General features: G+C 39.7%; 1 protein-coding gene across 1 annotated transcript in view; it reads left to right on the top strand.

Annotated features, from left to right (window-relative positions):
* The window catches only part of si:dkey-106n21.1 (solute carrier family 23 member 2), a 58453-nt gene that overhangs the window by 16345 nt on the left and 35174 nt on the right, over positions 1-6934 (top strand). The gene's annotated exons all lie outside the window — the stretch shown is intronic.

The following is a 6934-nucleotide window of genomic DNA, read 5'->3' as shown; positions in this document are numbered from 1 at the left end:
CAGTGATGAAATCATCTCCGCTGTAGTCTCACTTCTCACACAAAGGATATGCAAGAAGACACAACAGTGTCTGGGTGTGTGGTGGTTTTCAAAATGTTTTGTAAAATTAATCATGTCTTTGCCTTCCAGCGGGTAGAATGAAACAAGACACATGTGTTGACCGACCACTGTGATTAACCATTAGGGCAACTGGTCAGTTGGCACAGGGCATCCAAGGGGCCCTTGGCTCCGTTTAATATTATGTTAGATCACAATATAAACACAGTCCTCACTTTCCTAATTATACGCAACCAGTTTAATCAATATATTATGATAAATCACGTCAAATATAGTGTCTGTAGCTTTCTGCAGAGCCCCCCAAGCCTCTGAAAGTGAAGCCAGTTTCCCCAGGTGAAGTTTAAACACACGTTTAATTTGAAGTTAAATTTGTAATGTATGCTAAAGGCGAGCCAGCATCAACAACAGCGTGTCTATTACATTAGCCAAAAGTCAAATCGCTCCCTCGTGATTTGTAAGAGCATTCTGCCCTTTGATTAGTTTGGATTTTAGTAAAGACAAGAACAGCATAATACAAAATATTACAAACCGGCATGTTTTAATTCATAAAGTTTAGAGGGTCGCCATTTCGGTGGCGTTGCGTTACAACACACTACACAGCAGGCGCATAGTCAGTAATGGGCCAGGGCGGCATTGGCCCGTCCACTTTACTCGCTGGCCCGTCCATTCAGTAAAGTTTGATCAAAATATGTTTTGTTATCAAAATTATTCAAATGTAAAAAATAGTATGTGTTTTTAATGTTAAAATGAAAGTCTTTAAACCATAGAATAAGGGTCAAACAATTAGGACGCCTTCGGACCGCAGTTGGTTGCTATGGCAACAACAGGCCGTCTCTTGGGGCTGCCTTTAGCAGCTAACATTAGCTAGCTGGCTTTATAGACAGTGTACCGTGGATGTGTTAGGCAATGTACTGTTAAAGCAACGTCAGTGGCTTCTCTTTAAAGTGGTATGGACACTTTTCTTGGATGGAATACAGTGTAAATAAGGACGAGCTTTTCGGCAGCATGTGCAGACATTCCCCCAGCGGAGCTGACAGCTCGTCATCGACAGAGGAGGCCCTCACAGAGGCAACTTTAAGTCAAACGGGTTTTGTGCTTCTTGCATTATTATTTAAGTAACCTAGTAACCTTCCTATTTAGTAAGAAATCCTGAACACTGATAATGGCTTCAAGCTGAAACGCGTTTGTGTTTTGCCCACATTAAGTGAGAAGATGAGTGATCTGTGAGTGACGTAGTTTCTAGTTGTCTTTGCTCCTGTCACTGCCATGGACACTGTCTAAGAATTGGCGCCTTGCTGTACACTTTTCATTATATCTTTCATAATTCAAACAATGCTTGGCTGGAAGTTTTCATTCATTGGTTTTCTTTTACTGCTGCTAGCGCATTTGCTGCTCATGTTCTGGCCATAGTCCTGGAGCAACAATACTGTTATGAATGTACAAAGGATATGTTACATGTGTGATTGCTGTCTGATGTGGGCTAGTCTATGTCCTGCAGGATGTGAATACCTTCTCTGCTGATTGGGTTCATGTTTAGTTGCCACTTTGTGCCATAAAATGGTTAATTTTATAACTGTGCTTTGCAGAGCCAATTATGCTGGTTCTGCCAGTGCAAATATATTGTACTCTAAATAGGTTAAAATCAACAGGTTTTGTCTATATTGTTGTGTACAAACCTTTTAGAACTTTGTTGGTTGAGCATGTTGTAGACAATACTGCCATTGTCGTTGTAATGCAGTATGTTGGAAGGTAAAATTGTTACTTCTATATCTTTTTGAAAATGGCCCACTCACTTTTGCACTGGCCCACCCAAAATACTATTTCTGTCTACAAAGAGGAAGATCCATCCATCCATCCATCCATCCATCCATCCATCCATCCATCTATCTTCATCCGCTTATCCGGTATTGGGTTGCGGGGGCAGCAGCTCCAGCAGGGAACCCCAAACTTCCCTTTCCCGAGCCACATCAGAGGAAGAGAAGGAGGTAAATGAAGAAGAAGACAGTAAACTGGAGAGACCAGGCGGGTCAGAGCAGGAGAAAACCACAGAGAAAGAGGCAGAAAAAGGTAAAAGAGAAGAAGGAAAGGAAGAATTGACTGTGGGATGAAGAGGAGGCTGCAGGTTCAGAGAGACGGACAGAAGTAGGGAATGATAAGGTGGAGGAAGATGAAGAGGCAAGTTGTAAGGTCCATTTGTAAATATAAATGAATAAGAATATATAGTATTGCATCAACATAAAATGTTGATATATTTGATTGTGACACAATAAACATGGTCTTGACTTTGAGCTACATGCAACAGTGTAGCCAGTGGTTTACTTTTTTCTCCATACACACCAATTGCCTGATTCTTGGCTGGCGGTAATTTCACACTTTAGCATTTTAGAATTAATCTCCGGTTTTAAGTTAAAGGTCCCATGACATGGTGCTCTTTGGATGCTTTTACATAAACCTTAGTGGTCCCCTAATACTGTATCTGAAGTCTCTCTTTCCTAAAATTCAGCCTTGGTGCAGAACTAACGCCACTAGAGCCAGTGGCGTTAAGCCAGTGGGGTCCTTGAGTCTTGTTGCCCAGGGCACATGAAATTGTTAATTTGGCCCTGTAACCATTGGCTGCTTGTTTTCTCTAATGTTTGGTTATTATTTCTGTGTATTTCTGTGAAGGAAACTCAATTTGTAACAAATCAAAGGTAAAAACCATAGCCTCATACCCTTGAGGGAGAAATGTATCGGTGATGTAATACATCCTTTGCATGTTGTTCATTTCTGTACACAGTTACCTCTTCTTTTAAGGCAAATATTTGTTTTGTTGTTTTGTAGCTTGCCATGCGATATGACACCTGGCATTGTGTCAAATGATGGTCTCCAGCACAAGTTCAAGACCAACAGCTTTAAAACAAAAAATGGAACAAGAAAAACAAAACAAGACAAGTTTAGTCAGAAAGAAATTATTTTTCCTCAGTTAGACCCATTACTTTTACAGCTGCAACATCTGCCTTTTTTCAACAAGGATCATTACCTTCCCCCAGCTTTTACATTTTTAGAAACCATTGCATTGTAATTGCATCGTTATTACATTGTAAAAACTACATCCATTTCTGACCATGTAACCAGCTATGAAAGCTTGTGTTTTCTTTTGCTTTTACAAAATATATGTATTATATTTGATGATTGATTGATCAAGCGGAAATGCAAAAACTCTTAGCCAAAAAGCTTCTTAAATGTAGTTATGTGCTGGTTTTCTTAGTTTTCTAAGACAGTAAACTTCAATGGTGTTTAGGCTGTTGGACTTAATGGACTACAATCATTTAATAACATGATTTCACTGTATCTACTATAGTAAAGTATATCACTGGGGCTGCCTAGTTAGGTTTAGTTATGAGGCTCAACTGAAAGTTTTTTTGGGTTGATACATCTTTTTGGACAACCACAAGCCCAGTTAGCAAGCACTTACTGTAGTATATCCATGGCCTTGCCAAATAGTTTTCTTGTTTTTGTTGTTGGTATGAAGTCTTGTCTTGGTTATAGGTAATTGTATTTTTGTGGAAAAGGAGAACAATTACATTAACACCCAACTGAAACCATAATGGATGACCAGTTTAAGGTCTATAAACAAAACTTTGATGGAGAGCTTTCATTTGCCATTTTAAAGTCGCTTACATAAAGATAAGGGGAAGAGTAATTGAGCTATAAATTTCCAGGTGGATGACATGCTGTAAATTCCAAGGGTGACTAAAAATAAAGTCAAAAGACCACAGGGGTCCATGTTATTGTGGTCACAAAAGGCTGGATTTTCTATTGATCACATCATTAAATAGCATACAAATCTGCAGGATTTGTTGACCGTTCATTAGCCACCGCATCTGGATGTTGAATGGCAATGGCCAGGGGTTATCAGGTTGTCTCTTCCTTGCATTTAATTTTATTTAGACCCCGATTCTTTGAGAAGGCATAGGAGTAGTTCTTTCCAGCATCTGGCCACCTTCTAACCTTTATCTACACAATCTCACACCCATACCTACTGGCAGAGACTGTTCTACTTTACCTCTAAGGAAATTCCAGGTGTTCTCTCAAATACCTTTTATCAATGAGAATGTCTTGACAAGCGTCCTGCCTGTGGGTATTTACATAAGGTGTGCAAGAAAAAGGCTAGGAGAATCATTAAAGATTCCAAACCACCCGGGTAACCTCCTTTCTTCCCTGTCGAGGTCAGGATAAAGGTACCGGATGCACCGGGAGGAGCCTCTACCGTGAGGCACTGCCTACGACTGCCCCCCTCCTTCCATCATACACACATACAACACATAGTAGGTTTTTTTGCATAAATTGAAGGAACCATATTATATTTAATATCTTCAGATGTGTGGCACTCAACCCAATAGCTCCTACTGAATATGGACTTCTTTAAAAGCAGGTCAAAGAAGTACGATATATAGTTTCACTTTTTTAAAAGCCCAAATAATTTCCTGAAACGTTACTCAAACAGGATTAAATATTGCATTTGTCAGGGACTTTTTTGTGTCATGGATTAATAAAAATGTGTTTTATTGAGCATTCCAGCATGTACCTGTATGTGAGATTTACTCAAGTAAACTACAAACTGCCATGTTCATTGTAAAGATTGGACATGTCAACCTGTGCAATAGTGTGGCTCCGTGCTGTGTTTTTACAGCTTGGTTCATTTATTGTCATCTCATCATTTCCGTATTAGATTAGGTGTTACTGTATACACGTTTGACATTTTCTTTTGGAGCATGTTAAGATATATATATTGTGATCATTTCAAACACAAGTTCTTTTGGTGTCATAACATTCACAAGGAAAGCAATTGATCCGTGGTCACAGCCACTTCAGATCAAAAATATTTTTTAGGTTTAAGATTTTGGGTCTGTCAAATTCAGATGGATATACATTTATTGTTGTTGACATGAAACCTTTTAAGCAGTTTTCTTCCAAAAGAAGGTCTCCCAGTTTTCTGTCATCAAATATCATCCCTTTGACCTATGGGACTTGTAGGTTTGAAAAGACCCCCATAAATCTGGTAAGGCCTATTAACATTTGCTTCTAGTCTTTTTCCTTCGTCTTTTGGATCAATGACACCCCCACCCTCTCAACATAAACATGCACACACATGGGTAGAGTGTGCTGACCATGGAAGTATGTTTTAGAGTTGAAAAGTGAGCGCTATTCTGTATGCAAGCCAACAAACATCTTGCATCCTGAGCATGCGCACACTCGTTTCTGAATCTGCTCAATCATTTTTCTCCAGGTCTAGTGGCAGCTGGGCCCTTGGGATTGCAAGAGGTCACGTGCCATGACATGAAAACAAGACAGCCACTGTGATATTGAGCTAGTAACTATTTCTAAAGTGGTTAACTTTGGTTATGGTTTCCTAAACTGAACAAAACCTTGAGAAATAGTACATGGGCATTTGTCCTTTTTAACAGTTTTCTAGTGTCGGGTACACACCTTGTTAGAATCAAGCTGAGTTAGGGCTTGATTCCCCCTCCTGATAATGGTAAAAAAAAAAAAACATTTTTTTAATGCATTTACAGATTTTCTTGCCAGAGTTTCTTGTTGTGTGAGGTATGTTGAGTGTTTTTTACATCCCCAATCTGCTCGGAAGTCCATCCTGTCCACAGAAATTTCCAATCGCAAATATGAAATGTTCAATGGTTTTATGAGGGGAGATGCAGCGATCTCTTGCAGAAGCCCATCCCGGAGGCTAGTTGTCATCATGTTTGTAAACTCTAAAGTTACACTGGCCGGGGGGTGGCCTCTAGCTCACCCAGTAAGAGTGTTTGCCCCATGTTGGCTACGTCTTGCAGCGGCCTGGGTTTGAACCTGAACTGTGGGCCTTTGATGTGGCCCTTTGCTGCAGGTCCTCCCCATTTCCTGTCTATCCACTGTCACTAGTAAAGGGAAAAAAAAAAAAAAAAATCTTTAAAAAAATAAAAGTTTCATTGGGGAGAGATTTTCAGTTTTGAAATTCAGGACCCTTGGTGCTTGTTAATGGAATCTGTGATGTGCTTTGCTCTTCTGGCCAAATCGTTGCTCACCCCACACACTATAGGAACAAAACTGTTAAATCTTTCATTGCATGTTGTTATGTGTGGGGTCTTTCACATTTTCAACATCTGTTAAGATTTGAAAAATCTTTTAATATGGGCCAAGTAACAGTAAGGCACTGGATCAGACCACACTAATAGATGTTGTTTTAGAAGGCGATGATAAACAGCTTGTTCAGCTGTTAAAGGTATAGAACACCCACACAATGGGATCTGGCATTGAGCTGACGTGCCAGCTACAGTAGAATCACAGCTTTATTCGGCGGCTGTTGCTCAATGGTAGAGCGGTCACCTGCCAGTCGGAAGGTTGGTGGTTCAATCCCTGGTCCTATAGTCAAAGTGTCCTTGGGCAAGACACTGAACCCTGAGTTGTTCCCGATGCTGCGCCTGGAAAGCGCTATATAAGAACAGTTCATTTACATTACTTTCCAAGCTATGGCTGAGCTACACAGTGCGGCCTCTTTCCTCCTAAACTGAACTAAAATAACACTGACGTAGGGGTGTGCAGCTACTTAGTGGTTAAGACGCATTTAATGTAATTGCAGCATCCAAAGTTTGGTTCCGTCCTTGGACCTTTATTCATGTCATTACAAATCAGTTTTCTGTATCCACTGAAAATGCCCTGTGCCAAAGGTTTGCATTTTGGCATTTTGACAGATTCAGCTGTATGGATTTATGGTGCCGGTCTGAGACTTAATTTTTAATAATCTAAATTTCATGAAATAAACCATACAATTTGTAACTTACAATTATTTATATATATGTATATATAAGGTTGTACATGTAACCATATATATATATATATATAT

Source organism: Etheostoma spectabile, chromosome 8, assembly GCF_008692095.1.
Source record: "Etheostoma spectabile isolate EspeVRDwgs_2016 chromosome 8, UIUC_Espe_1.0, whole genome shotgun sequence".
Classification (NCBI taxonomy): domain Eukaryota; kingdom Metazoa; phylum Chordata; class Actinopteri; order Perciformes; family Percidae; genus Etheostoma; species Etheostoma spectabile.
Note: the sequence above shows the minus strand (reverse complement) of the source record. Positions and strands in the feature narration are given on the sequence as shown.